Source organism: Bos indicus, chromosome 8 (assembly GCF_029378745.1).
Source record: "Bos indicus isolate NIAB-ARS_2022 breed Sahiwal x Tharparkar chromosome 8, NIAB-ARS_B.indTharparkar_mat_pri_1.0, whole genome shotgun sequence".
NCBI classification, from domain to species: Eukaryota; Metazoa; Chordata; class Mammalia; order Artiodactyla; family Bovidae; genus Bos; species Bos indicus.
The window spans coordinates 32,052,881-32,078,133 of NC_091767.1; the positions used below are offsets into that span (position 1 = coordinate 32,052,881).

Consider the following 25,253-nt stretch of genomic DNA (forward strand, 5'->3'; position numbering starts at 1 on the left):
CACTGTAAAGACAGAGGTGTATACATTTATGGGGATGATTATTGTCCCTTGCCCATTGATATTTATTTGTGTAAAAAAGAGATGTAGTCGCTCAAAGAAAAATCATTGGGGAAGTGGATTTTTGGATTCTTGTTCCCTTTTGTACTCTGAGTCCAAGACATATGACATTTTTTCCCGTCTTTTATAACATTTGCAATTGTCCCTACCTATAGTGTTTCCCTAGGGGCTCAGATGGTAAAGAATCTGCTTGTAATGCAGGAGACTTGGGTTTGATCCCTGGGTTGGGAAGATCCCCTGGAGGAGGCAATGGCAACCCACCCTGGTATTCTTGCCTGGAGAATCCTATGGACAGAGGAACCTGGTGGGCTACAGTCCACGGGTCGTACAGAGTCGTACACAACTGAGTAACTAACATTTTCACTTTCTATCTGTAGAGTTTTTGTAGGGAGCAGACTTCCCTGGCTTGTTTCCTTCACATTGTTTAAGTTGTAAAGCCATGAGTTTACATCGTGTTGAGTTAGTTTTTTCAGCAATGAAGTCCTCATGGTATTGAGCTAGTGTGTGTGTTTCAGAGATAGGAATATTACAGTAATCTACTTAAAAATCTCTAATTTTGTTTTGTAAGCTCTTAACAAAGCTAATGCCAGTGGTGGAACACAATGATGATGAGCAGAAACACAATAGTTCTTTCAAACTAATCTATACCTATAATGGAGTCAAATTTTTCTCTTTATTGTCTGCAATCTTGAATCTCTGTTCAATACATTATTGTTTGTATTGGACAAATTGAAAGTTTTATGATTTTATCCTGTATGTGAGCTTCAGAGGTATTCTCATTTCCTTGATGATGCTTCTTCCAGGCCCACCAGCGGCTGTACGAGTGTATATAATGCAGGGAGCCCAGAAAAATATGTCCTGAAGACTAATCTGAATGGGTTACTATTTTTTTTCCTATTCTTACAGGATTCTGGAATATCTTTAATAATATCATGCAAATCTGAACGAGACCAAGGCTTAAAGTGTTTAGGTGGGCACTAAGGTGATTTACCTTTCATCACAGGAGGGAAAGTCAATAATAGCTGTTAGGGTGAACAGTTGGGAAGCGTGGGCATTTAATGGAGCCAGGAGAAAATAATGAGGAGTAATAGGGGCTAAAAGCAAACAGGGCAAACTGTAGATGAAGGAGGAATATTGGGCAAGAAAAAGAGCTGGGAAAGATACGTGTGGAGAGCTTTAAGTGAGGAAAGGGTGTGAGTTTGCTGGAGGTGAAGGAAGAACAAGAGGAGTCCAGTGGTGGTGAGAGACATAATCTTGAGTTAAATTCTGCCAAACAAAGGTAAACTACTGAATTGTCTCTGCAGTGGTGAAATATTTAATTCAGGGATTTGAAGGGTATTTGGGAGTGAATTGGAATTTCTTTTATAGCCAAGATAAACACTGGCGACCAAATCAAGCTAAAAGAGCTCGGAAAAAGTGAATTGAAATTAAATCTTTACTGTGCTGCCATCAAGTGTCTGGAACACAGGAGTCAGGGGTGGACTCACTGTGGCTTCTTCAAACTATGGAGTGTGGGTGTCCCAGAGGCCTCAGGACCTGAGTACAGGAGATAGGGGTAAAGGGGATGTTTTGGCCTGGTGAAAATTATGGCGCCTAATCATCAAAGACAAAAAACAAATAGCTTGTGCTTGCTTCAGCAACACATATACTAAAATTGGAACAATTCAGAGAAGCTTAGCATGGCCCCTGCACAAGGGTGACACATAAATTCATGAAGCGTTCCATATTTTTCAAAAGTGTATTTGATAAATCTGTAATCAGAGAGAAATGTTAATATCCTTCTCTCAGAAATTAACATGCATTTTAATAAGTCATAGTTTGACTTAAAAAAAAAAAAAAAAGCTTGGGATTTTTTTCTTATTCTGGTTCCTGCAGTAGAAATACAACCACAGATCTGAATATTCTTGTGTCCTAATGGGTGTTTTTTTCCTTAGACGTCCTTGAGGAGGTGTAGAAAACCTAATGTGGGCTGATTTTATAGCTGGGATTGTTTTGTAATCAGGGAATCTCAGTCCACCAGTAAATATTTATCCCTTTGTTTGGTTAGTCTAGTGGTGGTGGGATGCACCAATATTTCAGCTAATCATGTGTAAGACAGAGAATGAGAATTTGAAGGTTGTGTTCTTGGCCTTGTCATAAGTAAACAATGAGTCTCACACAAAGGTTATCTAAATCATGTGGGGAAAAGTGGTTCTTCGTTGTAGAGCATTTTCTGGAACATAAAGTTTAGAAGAATTTCTTAACTGTTGCTATTTTTTGAGAGTACAGGGCTGAGATAAAATTCAACATTGTCAATTTATGTATATTGTTTAATATTTAAAAATTGTTTGGCAATCTGCTTATTCATTTTACCCTATTTTTTGTGATTTTCTTTACAGGAGCTTTGGTTTGTTTTCTTGTGTTTCCTTTGGGGAAGTAGTAGATGTTATTTTGGAAATAGCTATCTCAGCTGCCTTTGAATATACAAAATGCAAACATATCTGTATCTCTCTAATAAATAAAGACAATGTAAGGTTATACCTTCCCAAATAATGGACCTAACCTACTGTCTCTACCTGTACTTTGCTTATATCTAAGCGTATGTTAACAATATATTGAGTCAAAGGCCTAGATTGTAAACATTGTATTGTACTCAAATTTGTTTACTATGAAGTCTTTAAGATTAAATTTCAGCTTAAAATCCACATATACAATAGCATTTGCATAAAATAACTATAGAATAATTTTAATATTTAAATTCAGTGCGCTTTTCAGTCTTTTTGTACCATTTGCTTTCTCTGTTGTAAGTTCCTGTCACCCGTATCCAATGTCAAACCATTCATAACTACATAAGAGTCATGATTGTCTTCTGCATTCTAGTAAAGGATGGAAGAACAGAGATCTAGAGAATCTTAGAAATAGATTATATAAAAATGAGAACAGCTAGCGAATCTTAGGAAATTTCAGTGTTTTTATGGTGTCTGTCACTGTCTATCACTGACATGGAGCCATTATAGCACTCATGCTCAATACAAGGAGCACAGTCCACATACACAGTGTAATATACAGTGTAAGGAAAAAATTACAGGTTCTTCTCAGGTGACGCTAGTGGTCAAGAACCCTCCTGCCAGTGCAGGAGACAAGAGATGGGTGTTCGATCCCTGGGTCAGGAAGATCCCCTGGAGAAGGAAATGGCAACCCACTCTAGTATTCCTGCCTGGAGAATCCCATGGACATAGGAGCATGGAAGGCTACAGTCCATGAGGTTGCAAAGAGCCAGACACTACTGAAGCAACTTAGTGTGCACACACCAGGTTAAGGTCTCAGAGGTATGCTAGCCTCTGCACTCTGCCTGTAGAGGCAACTGACTATATGTGTATGTGTGTGTGTGTGTGTGTATATATATATATATATATATATATATATATAGTCCTCATTCATTTCATCCTTTCCGCCAACTACCACTCCTCTCATAACAACAGCATTCATCTCCTGGGAAGTGTGGTGAACATGATCAGGAAAGACTATTGGAGAATACCTATAACTTCTGAAACTTCCAAATAAAACATGATTATTTCAAGGAGGGTGGTTTTCAGAGATTTCACTCAGTGATTTTATGAGACCCTAATATGTACCAACCAACAGCATTGAAAAGACTCCGTGTGAACCAAGGCATCCTGATAATTTGAAACCGTTGTTAGTCAATGACGCATACATACATAGGAGTATTCCAGAGTTTTCCTTACAATCACTTAAAGGAAGAAGGGAATTCACATTGTTATTTGAGAGCCTTATAGTCAAATATGGAAGTGTAACACATTACTGTTAATCTATGAAACATATATTTATTGAACTTTTACTTTGAACCTGTGGCTGAACAAACACAGTAGAACAAGAGGAAACTGAAAATACTAATATGGGAGAACCAAAGACAGGCCTTACAAACCAGAGCAGGTTCCTTACATGGTATTGACTGTTTTTGGCTGTACTGGGTCTTACTTGAGGATTCTTCATTGTTGCATATGGGACTTTTAACCTGGAGAGGTAACTCTCCTTAATTCATGTTCTCACTGTATTGTTTTAAGTCTCCTCTGTCACTATAGCTTTTCCACTCAGATACTTTATTTTAACTGATTTTTTTTTTGGTTAGTTTAGATCTTTAAATAATTTTTCTTACAAAAGCAAGAGTATTTCTGGACTCTGTGGGAAACTGAGCACTTTTTTCTGAGGTTTTTACATGTAAAAGACAATTAGATCCTAAACTTTCCCCATCAAAATTCCAGTGTCATCTCCATTATCAAAAAATAGAATTCTGAAAGAAGTTGTTGAATTTTTTTTAACTTTTAAGTGTTATTTTTAAGCTAAAGCATTTTTTTCCTTAATAGATGCCTTCAGGATTTGTTTTTAACTTGTTCAAATTCAAACGTTTTTCTTCCTCAGGATATATCTAGAGAAGGAAGTGCTTTTGTAACTTTTTTAGCCTGTAAAACACCAAACATTTTCAAATTTTAGAACCAGAGTTTTCTTCAATTCCATGGAAGCTGATGTAAAGTACATCACCTCTAGAAGTGGAAAGGCTGGCTTTGCAACATCTGCTCCTTATTAACTCAAAGGCTGGTTATTTAAATTCTCTGCAAACCTCTCTCATCAGTTGTTAAATAGATGTAAAACTATATTGTATAGAAATAAGATTGTCTTGTATAGAGGTTTCCTGCAGGTTAAATGAGCTGATAGTAGATATAAAGCATTAATGATTCATACATGTTAGTTATTAGTTGTGGTTGCTGGCTATATTTCTATTATTTAGGATTTCTTTGAAATTTGTAATTTTTAGAATTTCTATAATCTTCTTAAATAGAATGTCTGTTACTTTCTTAATCATTCATTTATCATTGTCTTCTCATTTTAAACTTTCCTATGCATTCCAAATAAAATTACTAAATGTGTTCTCCAAAATAAAAATCTTTTTTTTTTTTTAACCTCAGACTTTCATTGCTTCCAGAGAAGATTTTAATGCCAATTCTATGCTTTAAGTTTTTCTTCTCTCACTTCTTTTCTCCCTTCACTCCCCTTTTCTTCCAATAGCCAGCTCTCATTGCATCTCTGTCTTTATTTCACGGTGTTCTTTCTTTAGTTCCCTAATCATATTTATAGAAAATTTTTTCAGAGATATGAACATCCTCAAACTTATCAAGGCATTTTCCCCTTTTCAGTAGCTTCTGTTCATAGGCCTGTTGATGTTTCTCTTTTCATTTTTGAGTTCATAATATTAGTGCAAGAATGTACTACCTGTGCATAGACATTACTATCCATGTTTGAGCAACTTCCTCCTTCTAAATTTCAGCAAGATGGTTACACTGAAGTATAAAGCTGACCTGTTGGTGCAGCCACTATGGAGAACAGTATGGGGATTCCTTAACAAACTAGGTAAAAAACTACCATACGACCCAGCAGTCCTATTAGTGGGCATATACCCTGAGAAAAACCACAGTTCTAAAAGACACATGGACCCCAGTGCAACACTATTTAAAATAGCTAGGACATGGAAGCAACCTAGATGTCCATTGACGGATAAATGGGTAATGAAGATATGGTGCGTGTATGTATGTATGTATATATATATATATATATATATATATATATATATATATATAATGGAATATTACTCAGCCATAAAAACTAATGAATTTTTCAGTTGTAGTGAGGTGGATGAACCTAGAGCTTGTTTTACAGAGTGAAGTCAGAAAGAGAAAAACAAATGTATTCATGCACATATGGAATTTAGAAAATACTATCTGTGCTATAGTTATCAGTATCCTAGTGTTCTAAAGTACTGAACCTATTTACAGAGAAGAAATGGAGATGCAGATGTAGAGAATGGACTTGTGGCTACAGTGGGGGAAACAGAGGCTGAGACAAATTGAGAAGGTAGCACTGGCATATATACACTATCATGTGTAAAACAGATAACTAGTGGGAAGCTAATATATAACACAGGGAGCTCAGCCTGGCTCTGTGATAACCTAGAGGAGTGGAATGGAGGGAGAGGGAGGCTATACATATATATATATATATGTTTGTGTGTGTGTGTATATATGTATATATATATATATGTTTGTATATATAATTATGATTGCTCTGTGTTGCTATAGAGCAGAGACCGCCACAACACTGGAAAATAATTATCCTCCAATTAAAAACAATAGAAATAAAAAGTAATTTCTTGCAAGTCAATAGGTCAATTTTGTTCAGAGTCATTTGATGCATTTTACTGGTCTGAAATCTCCTTTTCTCCTCTCTATATTTTTTAATTAAACTAGGGAGTAGGATGTAGTTTGAAATTGTCATTTCAACACTATAGTTCATGAGCCCCTCTACTCTTAGCATGTTAAGCTTAGTTTCAGCACTTTTCACAGTGCTTTCCCTAAGATATGTAAACATTCTAGGGAATAAAGAATCACTGCTTATGCCTGCTTCTTGCAGTCATGTATGTTGGCAGTCTCCAGTGTCAGTGAGATAGAGCTATTCACAAAGGTTGAAGGCAGAACTCATAGTTCTGATGAGATAAAATTACAATTTCCTTGCATTTGAGGGAAAGCCACCTATTTTTCCCCTTTAGCATCTAGTTCTCACAGCTTGGCAAAGTCATACATATTGTCCTAGTATTTTCTTATTTTCTTTTTGACAACTGTTGTTGAAGATTTACAGTTGAATGTTGTATATTAAGGGTATCAGAATATTTTCCTGTTTTATTTTTGGATGTCTGTTCTGTAGTTGGATGTGATATATGGTTGGAGGATATACTTTTAATTCATCTGCTTCAACAGCACCATTTGTTTAAATTCCTAATGAAATTGTACATGTGTTCTTTATTTTTCTCTAATTACATTAGCACAAACCTGCTAATGTAAGTAGCAGTGTGTGTAAGAGGAAATGTGGTAAGAAGCATATCAAGTCCATGTTATCTGTCAGCCCACTAATCCAAAAGTTTGCCTTTTCAACATTCCAGAGTATTACAACTTGATATTCTGCAACTAAATATTCCTAAGATAGCGGTTATATTTCCTAGAAAAAATTCTCTGACCATATCACAGGGAAGATGTTTAAATCTCCCCATTTCCATTTTCATGTTTTTCATTTTAGTTATACAACACTTCCTCCTCATTCTCTGATCAATGTTTAGCTGAGAATGTGGCTGTCCATTGGAGCCTTAACTGTTCCGGCTCTTTTATCTTGCTGGGGAAAAGTGAGTAAGTTAGAGCTAGTGGGATGTGGGAGAGAGTGATAAAGGTGTCAGGGAGGAAGACATTTTCCCCTACCATTCTGGTTATTCTGGCTGGTCTAAAACTAAATTGATATGAGATAGATTAAGAAGATAAAAATCAAATGAAAGTTTCAGTTCAGTAATTCAGTTTAGTCACTCAGTCGTGTCCGACTCTTTGCGACCCCATGAAGCGCAGCACACCAGGCCTCCCTGTCCATCAGCAGCTCTGGGAGTTCACCCAAACTCATGTCCATTGAGTCGGTGATGCCATCCAGCCATCTCATACTCTGTCGTCCCCTTCTCTCCTGCCCCCAATTCCTCCCAGCATCAGAGTCTTTTCCAATAAGTCAACTCTTCGCATGAGGTGGCCAAAGTATTGGAGTTTCAGCTTTATCATCAGTCCTTCCAAAGAAATCCCAGGGCTGATCTCCTTTAGAATGGACTGGTTAGATCTCCTTGCAGTCCAAGGAACTCTCAAGAGTCTTGTCCAACACCACAGTTCAAAAGCATCAATTCTTAGGCACTCTGCTTTCTTCACAGTCCAACTCTCACATCCATACATGACCACTGGAAAAACCATAGCCTTGACTAGATGGACCTTTGTTGGCAAATTAATGTCTCTGCTTTTGAATATGCTATCTAGGTTGGTCATAACTTTTCTTCCCAGGAGTAAGCATATTTTAATTTCATGGCTGCAATCACCATCTGCAGTGATTTTGGAGCCCTAAAAGATAAAGTCTGACACTGTTTCCACTGATTCCCCATCTATTTCCCATGAAGTGATGGGACCAGATGCCATGATCTTCGTTTTCTGAATGTTGAGCTTGAAGCCAACTTTTTCACTCTCCACTTTCACTTTCATCAAGAGGCTTTTTAGTTCCTCTTCACTTTCTGCCATAAGGGTGGTGTCATCTGTATATCTGAGGTTATTGATATTTCTCCCGGCAATCTTGATTCCAGCTTGTGTTTCTTCCAATCCAGCATTTCTCATGATGTACTCTGCATAGAAGTTAAATAAGCAGGGTGACAGTTTACAGCCTTGACATACTCCTTTTCGTATTTGGAACCAGTCTGTTGTTCCATGTCCAGTTCTAACTGTTGCTTCCTGAGCTGCATATAGGTTTACTCAAGAGGCAGGTGAGGTGGTCTGGTATTCCCATCTCTTTCAGAATTTCCCACAGTTTATTGTGATCCACACAGTCAAAGGCTTTGACATAGTCAATAAAGCAGAAATAGATGTTTTTCTCAAACTCTCATGCTTTTTTGATTTAGTTACAGGTAAATATTGGAGAGATCCAGGAAATCTGAATAACTTTTCAAAATGACTGAACCTCCTATCACATTAAGTATCATCTTCAGCTAAAGCCAAATAGGATGTTGGAGAAGTGGTTTGGGACTTCAAAGTGGGGGAAGGTACTTCACATGAATATGGAAAAGCAAATGTTTGATAAACAAATCTTTGCTGGGACATGCAGAGTTAGTGGGACCCAGAGAGAGATTTTTAACAGATTTTCTAGGTTCCTGCCTTTCTACACACCAGGGTCCTACTATAGTTACCTATGGTGGTAACTCCTTTCTTACAATAGGTTGTCTATTTACAGTCTTTTAGAAAGTTAGGGGGAAGGTTAGATTTTCTAGGTCTTTCATGTTTTGTTTGTTATCAATATGAGATAATCCACATGCCAAAGAGACATTTTGGAGTGGCAAGTTTTGCACCCCAAAAAAGATATTCTTTGTGTATATATACATGTTTGATCTCATTACTTTTCCTTACCCTTTGTTGTGGGAATCAGTCCTACAGGCTTTCAGCTTCAACCCTACAGACACATCCAACACCCTGGGCAAAGGCAGAGGAGAAATGATTAGGGCTGAGGGTCCCTGCTTGGCTGCATGCTTCCAAGCCCCTCGGCCACTGTAGCCTACTAAGCATATACTCTTTCAGGACAGAGAGATAAATTCCCATCTCATTTAAAACTCAACATTTTGGGGATATTTTGATTGTAGCAGCTCTTCTTGTAAACTATTGTAAAGTATTAATACATCCACAGAGTACCGTTAATTGGAGGAATATGGCCACAGTAAACAGTCCATCAACTTTTACGTTCTGCTTTCATAAGAGCTGACTTATGAGTACTAAAATTTCTCACAGTAAAGCTCTAATGATTTCCAGAGTTTGTGTAGCTTTCCAGGCTATTATAAGTGGAGTATCAAAAACGAGTGTGTTTCTAGTTGTGTTTTTTGTCTGTTTGTTTGTTTTAAAACAGAAGCCCCTTCACTGTTTTTTTTCTTGCAGTTGGGATGGTTGATGGGAAACCATTAAATGAAATTCACACCCTGCCAGAAGATCTCACAACAGCATGATATTATGCTTCAGGAAAAGTATAAAGGGATTAGAAAACTAAGAAAAAACTACTAACCTTTCTTCAATGGCATTTTTCATTCTCTCACAGAGCTACCATACCCAGAGGGATATTTTAAAAGCTGAATTCTCAGCCCTTTGTAATAGCATAAGCATAACTTTTTAAGACTGGCCTGACATTCTGTAACATTTTTTTTTCCTCCAGTGGAGATGTGAAGTCAATGGCAGCTTCATAGCTTTTTATTGAATGTCTTTTGAGCATGGACTACATCAGTTTCCTATGGAGCTTGACAAAGGAGAAATTTTGGCATTGAGAAGAACCTTTGGTGTTTTAGAAACAGAAAGCAACATGTATGCTTTAAAAATAGCAAATGTCTCGCCTGCCAAACCAACCCTGTGGTGCACATATTTCTGTACTACAGACCTGTCTTCTTGAAACTCAAAGAAGAGAAACCAGTGGAGTCCTTTCTGGCTAAGAGATGATTACCCTGAATCTCTGTTAAAAGAAAAACCCATGACACTCCTCTCTCAGTGAAAACTGTATGCCTCACTGATTCTCATGTTAATGCAGAGTTCTGTATCCTTGCATATAAAAGCAATATTTGAAGGCTTTGAGAAATACACTAGACCTTGCGATGAAATATAAGTATGAATGGTTATTTATTACAAGATGACAATTGATTTTACTGAGCACTATATGGTATATACTATGCTAAGCAGTGCTATGTTGTCATTAATCTTCAAGATTAGAGGATACAGAATATTAACTCTGTTTTACAAATGAGAAAACTTGAAGTTAAGTAATGGTTCCCAAGTTCCCTCAATATAACTGGTATATTTTAGCTATAGGTGCTAATTCAGGTCCGCCTAATTCCCAAATTCATGTTGTCTCCACTGTATATTTCATCTAGATAAAGCAATAACAATCATTTGGCATCTGTGATATATATGGAATAAGTATTTGCCATTCAGATGACCAAATATATACTTCTCATGTGTATTTGGTCTTCACTCACAGCCGCTGGCTCACAGCTCCTGAAACACCTGAGATTTCCTAAGTTAGAGAGTGGTAATGTAACTGAACCCAGGTTCCGTGTTCTCAGCTCATAAGCTAATAATTCAAGAGACAGGTGTCAGTTCAGTTGAGTCACTCATTCATGTCCGACCCTTTTTGAACCCACAGACTACAGTATGCCAGGCCTCCCTGTCCATCACCAATGCCTGGAGTTTACTCAAACTCATGTCCATTGAGTCGGTGATGTCATCCAACCATCTCATCCTCTCTTGTCTCCTTCTCCTCCTGCCCTCAATCTTTCCCAGCATCAGGATCTTTTCCAATGAGTCAGTTCTTTGCATCAGGTGGCCAAAGGATTGGAGTTTCAGCTTCAGCATTAGTCCTTCCAAAGAATATTCAGGACTGATTTCCTTTAGGATGGACTGGTTGGATCTCCTTGCAGTCCAAGGGACTCTCAAGAGTCTTCTCCAACACACAGTTCAAAAGCATCAATTCTTCGGTGCTCAGCTTTCTTTATAGTCCAGCTCTCACATCCATACATGACCACTGGAAAAACCGTAGCTTTGCCTAGATGAAACTTTGTTGGCAAAGTAATGTCTCTGCTTTTTAAAATGCTGTCTAGGTTGGTCATAACTTTTCTTCCAAGGAGCAAGCATCTTTTAATTTCATGGCTACAGTCACCATCTGCAGTGATTTTGGAGCCCCCCAAAATAGTCTGTCATTGGTTCCACTGTTTCCTCATCTATTTTCCATGTTGTGTGGGACCAGATGCCATGATCTTAGTTTTCTGAATGTTGAGTTTTTAGCCAACTTTTTCACTCTCCTCTTTCACTTTAATCAAAAGGCTTTTTAGTTCTTCTTTACTTTCTGCCATAAGGATGGTGTCATCTGAGGTTATTGATATTTCTCCTGGCAATCTTAATTCCAGTTTGTGCTTCATCCAGCCCAGAAAAGTGTAGGTAGAGAGTAAAGGTGCTTTAATCAGAAAACTCAGTGATCTGGGGAGAAGGTGGGCTCATATCCAGATAACAACTCTGAAGATTATGCTTAGCCGTGACAGTTTTTAAAAGGAAAAATGGAGCAGGATGAAGAATCTCAGTGACTCATCAAGGCAGGAGGTTGGGTTATGCATCATTCTCCATTGAGTGCAGACTGACTCTTCTTCAGATGATACCTTGCCTGCATGATCTGCCTGCAGGATTGGTTAGGGGTCTGTTGAAGGTAGAGAGCCGGTTAATTTTTAACTGCTTACTTTGTCATTCTTCTTTTATCTAGGAAAAGAATCAGAAGGTTAAACAGAGCATGGTGTGCATTCAGGAGTACATAAAGCAGGAGTTGGTTTCAATTATTTAGTGATCTCATTTCTATAATTAGGTTCTTTAAAGTTAGAAGGGAACAGAAATGGGCCCGCAGGAAGGGACAAAAAAGCTGCTTTCAATAACAGTGTCATTTGACTCCACTTAAATGAGAACTGGTTGCCAAGGAAACCAATCATGTGATCAGAGGTTGGAACTTTAAGTCCCATCCTAAGACCTCCTTGCATGAAGGAAGAGGAGCTGGAGGTTGAGGGGCCAATGATTTCCCCAATCATGCCTTTGTAATGAAGCCTCCACAGAAAATCCAAAAGCAGAAATTTTAGAGAGCTTCTGTGTTTGAAATGGAGATACAGGGAGACTGGCTTGTCTGGAGAGAACATGGGAACTGATTGCTCTTCCCCATAACTTTGCCATAAATATTTCTTCCTTCTGGCTGCTCCAGAGTTATGTATAGGCTTCTGGAAGCTTCTAGGCTGGGGAAACAGAATAGTTCCAGATGCCATCTTCCTGGGCCCCATGTTCCATGAAGACAGAAGCTCTTTTGTTCAGGACCTCAGCCTGTGTTTCTCTCTGTCTGGCTGTTGATTCATGTTCTTTAATATCCTTTATGTGTGTATGTGTGTATTAGTTGCTCAGTTATGTCTTACTCTTTGCGACTCCTCTGTCCATGAAATTCTCCAGGCCAGAATACTGGAGTGGGTTGCCATTCCCTTCTTCAAGAGATCTTCCCAACCCAGGGATCAAACCTCCTGCACTGGAGGCAGATTCTTTACCATCTGAGCCGCCAGGGAAGCCTTGATATCTTTCATAATAAACAATAATTTGTGAGTAAACAGATTTTATGACATTTGTGAGTAAACAGATTTTATGACATTTATGAGCCACAAAGAGGGGAACCTAAGGAGGGATTCATGGCAATCTGTGATTTATAGTCAGTCAGTCAGAAGTATAGGCAACAACCTAGGCTTGCAGTTGAAGTTTGGAGTGAAGTGTGGTCTTTTTGGATGGAACCCTTTATAAGTGGGATACAGTGCTGCCTCAGAGTCAATAGTTCCAGGATTGTGTTGAATTTTGGGAAACCTAGCTGGTGTCTGAGCATTACTCGATGTGGAGAAACTAATGACTTCACACACATTTTAATTAGTAGTAGAATAACTTTTTAGCATCTTAAGTACTAGTTACCAATTTCACTAAAGAGAACTAAGAACTTTGTATTAAAGGAATGTAATGATCAAGAACTGTACAATCATAGACTTTTCCCCATCTCTTTAAGCCTTACCTAACAGTTTTGAACTGATGTTCACAATAACCATGGTATCTTAAAAGCTTACAGCGGGCCATAAACCTCTTAAGAAACAATTACAATAAGAATTATCCTTGATAATTTTTTTTTTATCCTTGGTAACACAATTTTATAGTTATTGTGCTTCTCTACTAGAATCCCCAGAATACCAAAAAGCAAAAAGCACGGTAAGGAAAAAATAATGGCAAAATAAACATGATATAAAACAACAGAAACAAAGCTAAAGTAATACTTTCAAGAATAACATTTTCAAAAGAAAGAAGAGTTCCCTAAACATAAGAACACAATGCTGACTGAACAAAAAACAGTAACAACAAACAGATGAGCATTTTGTTTTCATAAAGGAATTGTAAGAGACAGAACCTTGGAAGCATCTTGCATCACTTTTTGTTTCTCCTGATTTTCCTAGCAACAGAGTGAATACAGTTACAACTGTAGAGCCAGAGCTTAGGATTTTTTGAGTCAAAGCCCAGCTCTCAGCAAATGAATTTTGTTTTCAACTAATAGCCTGGCATCAGAGGCACTTGCAGGTAAAGAGCCAGAAATTAAGCTAAGAGATAAAGAAGCCTTGAAAGTAAAAGTAAAACCATGAGAAGCTGCATAATTGAATCAAAAACCAAATAACAAATAGAGTATATATATATATATATATATATATATATATATTTTTTTTTTTTTTTTGAAGTCCAGAGGTCCTACTCCATGCTGGACATTCTTTCTGTAAACAGACAACTATTTCATTAGTTAAATATATAACCTCAGTGACATGTGATAAACTGATACAATATCACCTGTAAATAGCAAGGATTGGCATAGCTTAGGATTTAGAAAAACATATTTACTCTCCATACCCCATTCTAGGCTGCCTTTTCTTAACAGTCTGTTTTCTCCTTTCAGTAGACTGTGTCCCCCCAGAATTCATATATTGAATCCTAATACCCATTGTGGTGATGTTTGGAGGTGGGACCTTTGGGAAGCCGTCAGATCAGGAGGGCAAAGCCCTCATAAATTGCTCTAGTGTCTTTATAAAACAGATTCTGGAGAGCTACCTCATTCTCCACTCCTATGTAAGGACATGCCTAGAAGATGGCTGCCCATGATAGCAGGCCCCCATGGGAAGTTAAACTGCTGGTGACTCGATCTTGAACTTCCCAGGCTCCAGAACTGTGAAAAATAAATTTCTGTTATTTATTTATTAATTCCACATGCCACATGGCATGTGGAATCTTAGTTCCCCAACTAGGGACCAAACCTGAACCCTCTGCATTGGAAACATGGAATCTTAACAACCGTACCGCCAGGGAGGTCCCAATTTCTGTTACTTATAAGCTACCTAGTCAATGGTATTCTTGCTGTGCTTAGGTCACTCAGTCATGTCTGACAAGAGTTGCAAGGTTGCAAAGATGCAACCCCATGGACTGTAGCCCACCAGGCTCTTCTGTCCATGGAATTCCTCAGGCAAGAATACTAGAATGGGTTGCCTCGCCCTCCTTGAGGGGATCTTCCCAACCCAGGGATTGAACCCAGATCTCCCGCATTGCAGCTGGGTTCTTTACCATCTGAGCCACCAGGGAACCCCAGTATTCTTGCTATATGGACTTGCTGTCCATATAGCAATTTTGATACAATTATGCAGCTTCTCATGGTTTTACTTTCACTTTCATGCCCTTCTTGCTAAATGGACTAAGATGTTGCCCTTAGAAAAATTGCCCATAGCAATGCATTAAATCTCCATCTCTGTAAACTGCATAAATATGCAAAGCCTAGACTTTACTCTTGAGAAGAGATATTCTCTGAGACACTTTTTTTCCAATTATATACTACAGTATTATTAGCTGTACATACACCTCAAAACAATCTTATAAGTGAAAGTTTGTACCCTTTGAACAACATCTTCCCATTTTCCCTCACATTTAGTCCTGGGAACCACCACTCTGCTCTCTGTTTCCCTGAGTCTGGCTTTTTTGAATTCCATATATGTATATAGTATTTGTCTTTCTCTGATTCTTTTCACTTAGCATAATGCCTTCTATTTTCATTCAGGTTGTCATAAATAGCAGGATTTCCTTTTCTCAGGGCTCGATAATATTCTATTATATAAATATACCATATCTACTTTATTCATTCATTCATTGACAGACACATTGTTTTATATCTTTGCTATTGTAAATAATGTGCAGAGAATATGGGGCTGTGAATATCTCTGAGATCCTGCTTTCAATTCCTTTGGAATTTTTTTTAATCATGAAAAGATGTAATGTTTTGTCAAATGATTTGTCTACATCTATTAAGATGATCATATTATTTTTATCTCTTATTCTATACATGTGGTGTATACCATTTATTGATTTGTGGATATTAAGCCAGTCTTGAATCTCAGGGTTACATCCCACTTTATTATGATTAATGGTCCTTTAATGTGCTGTTGAAATCAATTAGATAATACTTTGTTAAGAAGTTTTACATTGATTTTCATCAGGCATATTGGTCAGTAATTTTCTTGTAATGTCCTTATCAGTCTTTAGTATCAGGGTAATATAGGGCTTAGACTTCCCACATGGTACAGTGGTAAAGAATCCACCTGCTAAAGCAGGAGACACAAGAGACATGAGTTTGATTCCTGGATTGGGAAGATCCCCTGGAGGAGGAAATGGCAACCCACTCCAATATCCTTGCTTGGAAAATCCCATGACTGAGTAACTGAGTACACACATATGTCTCATAAAATGACCTTGGAGTTGTTGCTTACTCTTCAGTTTTTTTGAAGGATTTTAAATGAATTAGCATTACTTCTCGGAGAAGGCGATGGCACCCCACTCCAGTACTCTTGCCTGGAAAATCCCATGGACGGAGGAGCCTGGTGCGCTGCAGTCCATGGGGTCGCTAGGAGTCGGACACGACTGAGCGACTTCACTTTCACTTTTCACTTTCATGCATTGGAGAAGGAAATGGCAACCCACTCCAGTGTTCTTGCCTGGAGAATCCCGGGGACGGGGGAGCCTGGTAGGCTGCCGTCTATGGGGTCGCACAGAGTCGGACACGACTGAAGCGACTTAGCAGCAGCAGCAGCAGCAGCAGCATTACTTCTTTAAATATTTGGTAACATTCACCAGTGCAATCACCTAGTTTTCTTCCCTATGTAGGGAAGTTTTTTCATTACTGATTTATCTCCTCTTACATCATTTGTCATGTTTTCTATTTCTTCATGATTTAATCATCATAGGTTTATGTTTCTAGTAATATATTGATTTCTTCTTTGTTATCAAGTTCGTGGTTATATATTTATAATAGTTTCTCATGATCCTTTGTATTTCTGTCTTATATATTGCAGTATGTCCTTTTTCATTTCTGATTTTATTTTTTCTGAGTTACTTTAGTTAAAGTTTTGTCAATTTTCTCTTAAAAATACAGCTTTTTAATTGTCTTGATCTTTTCTATTGTTTCTATGGTCTCTATTTCATGTATTTATACTCAGATCTTTGTTACATCTTTCCTTCTGTGAGTTTTTTTCTTCTAGTTCTTTTTGGCATGAGATTTTTTATTTGTTATCTTTCTTGTTTCTACTAAAAACAGATACATCTACTAATGCCATCTTATTGTTTTCTAGTTGTTTTGCAGTTCCATTTCTTTTTCTTCTTTATAAATTGATGACTTTCCATTATGATTCTTTTCTTCTTATCTTTGGGTTATCTATCATAGATTTATGCCTTGTGGTTCCCATGAGGCTTCAATAAAACATTGAAGCCTCATTATATTTCTCAGTGTAACAGTTGAACTTCAGTTGCACTCAAAGCCTCTATTCTTCTGTTCCCCCTTTGACATTTTTGATGTCTCCATACCTCTTTTTATATTGTGTATTCATTAAAAAATTGTAGAAACTATAGCTACTATTACACTTTTGTTCTTTTAGCAAACTTAATTAGTTATCAAACCACCATTTTATAGTATTGGAGTATTTGACTGTATGCTTATCAGTGTATTGTATATTTTCATATATCTGCAATTAATTAATTAGTGTGCTTTTGATTCAACTTGAAGAATTCCTCTCAGGATTCCTTGTAAGGCAGATTTAGTGGCATTGAACACCTTCAGCCTTCTTTTTTTTTAACTAAAGGAATTCTTTATTTTGCCTTAAATTCTGAAAGACAGTTTTTCTGGGTAAGATATTCTTGGATGGTATTTTCTTTGTTTTAGCACTTTGATTATATCACCCCATATTCTCCTGGCCTTCTGAGAATCTGCTTCAAGGGCTCTGCTGAGAAATCTGCTGGTATTCTTAAGAGGGGTTATCTTTTATGAAAGAGGGTTTTTTTTTTGTTATTTATTTATTTATTTTGCTGCTTTTAAATTCTTTTGTTTTAGACAGTTTTATTATAAGTTTTGATGCAAGTTGTTTTGGACTGAAATTTTGAGATTACCTGTTAGCTTCATGAGCCTGTATGTCTAGATCTATCCCCAGAATTGAAAAGTTCTCAGCCATTATTTCTTTAAATGGGCTTTCTACTGCTTTCTATTCTCGTTTCTTTCTGGGACTCCAGTGATGCATATATAATTTTTTTTTATAGTATTCAAGTAGTACATAGACTTTCTTCATTGCAGATTATTATTATTCACCCCTCTGATTACATAATTTCAGTTGCTCTGCCTTGAGTCTCACTAGTTCTTTCTTCTGCTTGTTCAGGTTCACTATTGAAACTTTCTGTTGAATTCTTCAGTTCACACATTGCATCTTTAGCTCCAAAATTTCTGTTTTGTTCTTTTTTGTTTTTTACCTGTTTGCGGAACTTTTCAATGTGTTCTTGCATTGTTTTTCTGTTATTGTTTATATGTATTCTCTGATCACTCTCTGATTCCTGTATAGCAGTTATTTTGAATTCTTTATTAGGCAGTTTCAGAATGTTCTTTTCTTTGTAGCCAGTTCCTGGATGATTACTGTATTACTTTGGTGGGGACATAGTTCCCTGAATCTTTTGGGTCCTTGTAGATTCACAAAGGCACCTGTGCATTTGAAGAAGCATTCACCTTTTCCAAGTTTTATGGACTGACTTTTGTAAGGGAAACTTTTCACCTATGGGTGGCAGAATGCTAGATGATGCTGTGACCCTGGGTCTAGTGGTGCAGAATGTCATGTGCAGGACTATATGGCAGCAATGGGTCTGGGTGGGCATGATGTTTTTCCAGCTCTGACCACTGTGGTTCACAGTATCAACAACTATGTGGTTCTTGTCACATAGAACTGCAGAGGATCCACAATAGTTGTAAGAGCTGTTTTGATTCTAGGTGGCACCTCTAGATCCAGTAACATTGGACCAAGTCAAGCAGTGATAGTAGCTGAAGCAAGTGGTGTGCACATACTCAGCCGTGGGGGCCAGCTGCAAGTGCGTATGTGGCAGCAGGGGCTAGTTGTAGACATACAGAGATGGAGGTCTGTGCCAACTCTGGGCTCAGAGTTAGGGTGCTCTTCTGTGGCTACACCCATTCCCCTGTGTCCCAGTAGAGCCCAAGACGGGTATCAGTCTGGTGCCATGTGGATGCATATCTGGAGGGGCTAGTCTCAAGCACAGACCTGGTGATATAGGCATCAGTCAGAAGGTAAAGCTTTTGGCTGGTATCTTGTACTCGCATACCTGCAGAAGCCTGAACTGGCTACAAAATGGCTTCTCGCTTAGATAGGTAGAGATATTGGGAGGAACTTAGCTGGCATCTTATACTTGCACAGCAGTAGGAAACTTGTATGGCTGCCAACGTGGGTCCTGGGTTCTGGCAGCAATGTGGTGGTGAGGGAGTATGCAGGCACTCAGGTAGCTCATACCAGCAAGGACAGATAACTTTGGGGGCACATGGTGGTGAGTTTTGCAATGGGACCATGAGATCGTGCTGGCAACTGACTACCTCAGAGGCAAAATCTGCTGAGTTTATCTTCAGAGAAGGTTTTCATGAACTATAACTCCCATGCATGTCTGCTAACAGACTCTGATTTTCTTTCTTGTTCGTAGCTGGCTTAGTATGTCTCAGCTTTGCCAGTCTAAATGGAGTGAAACTGAAGCTGAATCTTCGTATTGTGCCCTACATTCAAAGCTGGAGAGGCTGATCACTCACCCACTTCTTTTTCTGGTAAGAGAAAAATCTTTCAAGCTGGAAAGTTCCTTATTGGCTGTGAAGGGAAATGGCTTGGGAGATGGGAGGATGTGGGTGAAATGAAGTTGCCTTCTTTCTCTTATGTCCTAAAATGTCCTAAGTGAATTTTAGACCTTGCCTGGAGTTTTTTTTCATGGGTAGCTGTTCAGTCATTGGTCTTTGCGGGGAGACAATAAAGCTAGATTCTCCTGCATGACTGTTTTTAGGAGATGGTATTCTTGCTTGTAGTTTCTTATGTGAGGTTACTCAGATGTTAGCTAGGCCTGTACTCAATCAAAGGTTCATCTGGGCTGTATGCAGATGTCTCTTGGCTAAGCTGATGTTGGCTATTCATTGGATGCTTATCTAAAACTTTCAAAGAAAGAGACTTATTATGTGTGGCTTATTCTTAGGTCATGAACTAACTGTAAGTTGGGGCCTGGGTTTAAATGGAGTGTTCTAAGAACAGGAGTTTTAAAATCAAGTATTCCAAGAAGTAGGTGGAGGAAGCTGCCAAGTTAGGTAAGGACTATTTCTAGAACTGGTACAGCATCATTTCTTCCATAATCTTCTCGTCAAACTAGTCACTGACCATCTAGAGTCAAAGGGGTAGAGATAATGGATTTGCTTTCTTCGTGGAGAAGTGGCAAGATTCCAAAGATCATATGGAATGGTTAATGTTGCAGCCATTTAATGGAAAACAAAATATGCCACAGTAGGGATATTGGATTTTATTTGAAAGGTGCTTCTGAGGTACCAGAGTGTTTCTGAGTTGGGAAAAGATAGAAGAGGACTTGTTTTTATATTTTAGTTTTTTTGTTGTTGAGATACAGTTTAGTAGAGCACTGTAGAAAAATAGAGGTTAAGAAATTGTCAAGAAACTCACTCATTTAAAGGAGATGAATTAGTGACTTGGATCATGGTGTTAAGAATGGAGATGGCAATGCAAGGTTAGATTGTGTTTTTATTGGATGGATTAGATGTGAATTTGGGAAATATCAGGATCAATTATTTTTAAACCATGAGCTGTAAGTGCATCTAGATTGTAAGCTTATATAAAGAAGAAAAGAGGCTACTGAGACCTGGGTCATTCAGTGTTGGAGAAATGAAGAAAAGGATTTGGGTAATCAAGAGTGTCACTCTGCTATAACAGTCTCCTAAGCATTCTTACTGACGAAATAATAGACTATCCCTTCTCAACCCCAGCCCTCCTTATCCAATCCATTTAATTCTGCATTTATAATGATCTTCATAAAAGTAGCAGTAGTTAGTCACATAATTTTATGATTTTCCTTCCCATTTAAAACCATTTGTCAATTATTAGGTTATAGCTCAAAGATCTTAGCTTTTTTGAACTATAAGTCCCTGTGGGATATCCCAGGCTCATCTGCAAATACTCTTCTCTTTTCTACCTATACCACCTACAGTAGGTTATACTGAGCATGTCCATCAGGCTCAGTCTGCTTGGCTGCTCGTCCTTCTGCTAAGTTCACCCCTTTTCATCCCCTTTATCAGTTTGACTTCTCACATATCATTTCTCCACTTACATGCCATGTGTCTTGAAACTAGATCATATCCCTTTGTTTTAGCTCTCATAGCTCCCTATATATTGCTTCAAAGAAATGGAAATACCTAGTTGTATTATTCTGTATTTATTGAATTAATAAATACCTGTTATGATCATTAAACTTCAACAAAACAGGCCCCATATTTCTTTGACTCAATTTTTGTCCAAGGTCTTATACATGTCTGACACGATATTTATAGATAAACTTTATATAAAATCTCTTGACCTCTAAAATAGATGTGGGACTTAAGGATTAAATAACATAGGAACATGAAGCTACACTATAACTTGGTTAATAATCCTGGACTCACAGTACCACTCCTGTCTGTGAGGTTTTCTGAAAAGTAAACATGGCATCTCAAATAAATCTCAGCAGAATCATGCTTGGAATTCCACTTAATTGGCTACTAACTAATCTACTTTCTCATAAAGCTGGTTTGTTAGACAACGTTGGCAGGTCAGTGTTGCCAGGCACAAGGATACCTGGGCTCATTTTCAAGGACCTACAAGCTTTTTGTGCAGAGTTCATGCTTTTAATCAAACCACAACCCCTTTTTATTTTCCAACACATTATCCTGAACTCTTTTTCCTATTTCTATTTTAAGACAACCTGCCTTTTCCTCATCCCCCATCTGCATGAGTTACAAACATTTTCGCAGTACCTCCAGCAAGTAAAGACTTTTCCTTCAACCATAGCCACGTGTGGTAATATTTTCTCCTAAGGCAGTTAAGGCTTTTATCATTTCAGTTTGAGACAGAGGTAACTTGAAACACAGTCTCTGGGCATTGAAAATATGATGGATGTCTTGTTTGTCTCAATTATGCCTGCCTTGTATTTCAGGTATGCACCTAATAGCCTGCCTTGTTAAAAACTGTGAGTCAAGTGGAGTCGCTAAGGCTCAGCAGCAAAAGTTCAGCTGCAAACTGATCACTCGCCATTGCTCACACCCTTAATTCCCAAATGGCAGCTATATTTGTGTTGAATTGGTTTCTTTCAGTTCTTAAATATTTTCTAAACATTCTTCATATCAGTTTTAATCAGAGTATGTCTTTCACCTTACAGTGATTCTATTTTTCTCATCCTCATTTTTTATTTTTTTTACTAAAATATTTAATCATAATTATTTGTTGCTTACTCATAAATATCACCTCATATTTTTCCACTTGCTGAAATATGAAATTAGAATTATTATCCTCATTTCACCTTTAGAAAAACTGTATTTTCAAGCAAACTGTTATATCCATTTTTACATATATTTGAAAGATTCTCAAGAACACTAGAATCTGGAAATAGGTATCAAAATATAGATCTAGTCTGATAACTGTTTATAGATAATGTATATATATTTATAAATTATTCGACATTTCATATGCTAAATCTGAATCAGCATAGGAATTTTAAAAGTATCTTTTGATGTTTAAAATCCATAGAAAAGATGCAGATTCACAATGTTTTTAAAAGAGATGTAAACTGCTATATGTTTAATATGTTTGAAGAATCTAGTCTATGAAATATTAATTGTGAAATCACAGTTTCTCACAAGTAAACATCATTGTAAATTTTTGGAGTAAATTTTTGGCAAGTAGAAATTCAATCCTGTAACTTAACATTACAACAGTGGAGTAAAGGAGGTAAGAATAGTTACAAAGCTGAAATTTGCAACCATGTACAGTCTGAAAAATCAGCAATTCTGAATTGTTCATTAAGTGTTGTCAGTACTTTATTTTTGAAAATTGACCCTCTGATGTGACAAGAGTCAAAGTTTGTTATAAGTTTCAAGAGAGTTTCTGGGTAGGTATATTTAAGTAGCTATTGCACAATGATGAATACTGATTGTAGAGTAATAAGAGATTTTATTATAGCAAAAAGCAGTATTTGAAAAAGGAAGTAATTCTGTCATAATAATCTGTGACTATGGGGTTGTGATTAGGACAAAGCTAGTTTTGTGACAGAAAGTGCTGAATTTTTTTGTGGACATAAGCTTCCATGCGAAAAAGTACTTATATAAAATATTTTATTTCTTTCAATTTAGTTTTTCCACTTTTTTAAACACAATATAATTAACAAGTGAGAATCTGCCCACATCACACCAGCAGAGAACAGAATAAGAGAGCTTCAAATGTATTTTAACACCTGACTTTTCAGTTAATAAAGCCATCCAAATGGTAAAATTCTGCACTCTTGCTTTGTGTTTCAGCCAATTAATTTACATAAGTTAAATTAACAGGTCTTAAAAAAGCATCTTTCTCCTAACACACAGTGCTGGTGGGTGCCAATCTCACAGCTAAGAAGAGCAACTGTTTTGGGTCACGAATTTTAAAAGTGATCATTCATTTAGGAAAGTATGTCCCTAATAAATAGCCCACACTAATTTTTAAAAATGTTTATTTTTCACAACTGATGATTTTCCTGCTGGGTGGTAATTCTTGAAAATTATGGGTGTTGGTACATCATCTAGGAATCTATAAAATGTATAGTGTAGCTACAGTGATGCATTTATTCTTGATACAGATTAAAATTTAAAGTGCTTTTTCAGAAAGCCCTAACAAATGAAATAATTGAATGGAAGCCTATATTTTATTTTGTCTGTTTCTGTAAGCTAGTAATATAGGCAAGTCATCCCCAAGTGACTGGTTACTTTGCACCATAGTCAGTCATTTTTAATTCATGATATTTTCCAGTGATAGGATTTTCCTAGTGTTGTGAAGAAATTATTCAGTATCTTTAGATGCAGGGGAAGTTCACTTGAGCATCTGAGTTCTTTGCTGTCTTTTCTGTTGAGCATCTTCCTGTTTGGTCCCATTGGCTTGCTCATAGTCATACTGGTTCATTCCTCAGACCTAAATAAAGTCCCTTTATTGTAATGAATAATCATTACAGTGTAATAATCATTGTAGTATAATGATAATCATGCCCACCATTTTTACAGTTGCTTTTACTGTAACTTCAGAGACCACTCAGACTTTTTTTTTCTTATTTAACTTAAAGGCAGGCTCTAACATAAACTTAAAATTCAGAGTATTTATGAGTTTCCTAATTCCCAATCTTGGAGGCTTCCAAAATTTCAAAACTAGAAGAAACATGCATAAATGGTCCCATTATTGACAATTGATTGTTTTCATTTTCTCTACCTTTCTTCTTTTTTCATAAAGCTAAGGGAATAGCTTGGCAAATCTTGTGATTGACGGAAATAAATATCACCCCCATGCTTGGGATCCTATTATTCTTTCTACTGAAGGGAGAGTTATCATTTCTTAACAATACTTACAAGGTCATGACTTCCTTTTTAGTCTCATTTTGAATCACCGTTGTAAATTCTCAATGACCCCCTCACAATGTTTTTCTTTTGGTCACCTTGATGTGTGCCGTTTCATAAGTCTTTGATACTCTCTTCTCTGATATACCTACCTGATATCGAGTTCTTCTCCTTTGAGTGCTTCTCCTTTTCTGTATCTATTGCCATTTCTCCAGGCAAACAGCTACTTAAGCTGTTGGGAGCAACATTTTTGTTACTAGGCTGCCTCCTCTGAGAGCTCTAAGCTACCTTTGCAGACCAGGCAGGCTTTCCCTGGACTCTCTGTGCCCTCTCCTTGATTCTACTCTAGCCGCCAGAGTCTATACTCATTAATGTTGGCTCTGTGTATTCTAGGCTTCAATGACAATCCCATTTTCTGGCTAGATAGAACTCCTTCAAGAATTTCACATTGATTAGCCAGGACATGGAAACAACCTAGATGTCCACCAGCAGATGAATGGATAAGAAAACTATGGTACATATACACAATGGAGTATTACTCAGCCATTAAAAAGAATACATTTGAATCAGTTCTAATGAGGTGGATGAAACTGGAGCCTATTATACAGAGTGAAGTAAGCCAGAAAGAAAAACACCAATACAATATACTAACGCATATATATGGAATTTAGAAAGATGGTAACGGTAACCCTGTATGCGAGACAGAAAAAGAGACACAGATGTATAGAACAGTCTTATGGACTCTGTGGGAGAGGGAGAGGGTGGGAAGATTTGGGAGAATGGCATTGAAACATGTAAAATATCATGTATGAAACGAGTTGCCAGTCCAGGTTCGATGCACGATACTGGATGCTTGGGGCTAGTGCACTGGGATGACCCAGAGGGATGGTATGGGGAAGGAGGACGGAGGAGGGTTCAGGATGGGGAACACATGTATGCCTGTGGCGGATTCATTATGGTATTTGGCAAAACTAATACAATTATGTAAAGTTTAAAAATAAAATAAAATTAAAAAAAAA

General features: G+C 37.4%; 1 non-coding gene across 1 annotated transcript; it reads left to right on the top strand.

Moving 5' to 3' along the window:
• The first annotated feature begins 1,681 nt into the window (after nt 1-1,681).
• On the top strand, nt 1,682-1,788 carry LOC139184740 (U6 spliceosomal RNA). The gene has a single exon (XR_011568294.1). It is a non-coding gene; the product is annotated as a U6 spliceosomal RNA (small nuclear RNA).
• The last annotated feature ends 23,465 nt before the right edge of the window (nt 1,789-25,253 follow it).